The sequence below is a fragment of the Camelina sativa genome, unplaced genomic scaffold (assembly GCF_000633955.1).
Source record: "Camelina sativa cultivar DH55 unplaced genomic scaffold, Cs unpScaffold11752, whole genome shotgun sequence".
Taxonomy (NCBI): Eukaryota; Viridiplantae; Streptophyta; class Magnoliopsida; order Brassicales; family Brassicaceae; genus Camelina; species Camelina sativa.
In genome coordinates this window covers 1-365 of record NW_010932797.1, presented here as the reverse complement: position 1 = coordinate 365, position 365 = coordinate 1, and the positions used below count along the sequence as shown (strand labels likewise).

General features: G+C 37.0%; 1 long non-coding RNA gene across 1 annotated transcript; it reads right to left on the bottom strand.

Annotated features, from left to right (window-relative positions):
* Positions 1–98: 98 nt before the first annotated feature.
* Positions 99–365, bottom strand: LOC104775298. The gene is made up of 2 exons (XR_765823.1): positions 332–365; positions 99–146 (listed from the first exon to the last, which is right to left on the bottom strand). It is a non-coding gene; the product is annotated as an uncharacterized LOC104775298 (long non-coding RNA).

The window sequence follows — 365 nt, the reverse complement described above, 5'->3', positions numbered from 1 at the left end:
TAAACAGAACAAATATGAATAAAAGGAAAAACTGTATGAGACCTGTACAAGTTCTTCAATTACATCCTAACCTCTGCAGAGTGATCTTTTAATGTATGTCTACACGAATAGTTCCCATCCTCAGAACTTCCCCAGATACGGACTGTCTGCAGAGTGTCAAAACACCAAACCAATCAATCCATCATGTAAGTCAACTGATTTGCGGCTGTTCAATGAAAAGTTAATCTCCTAGTGGCTAGTACTACTCATTAAAATCATGCAATACTCAAAGGATAAGAGAAACTCCTACATAGATTATGTACACGTACTACATATAATAATCATGACTTACCTTGTCTGATGAAGCAGTCAACACAAGATCAGCG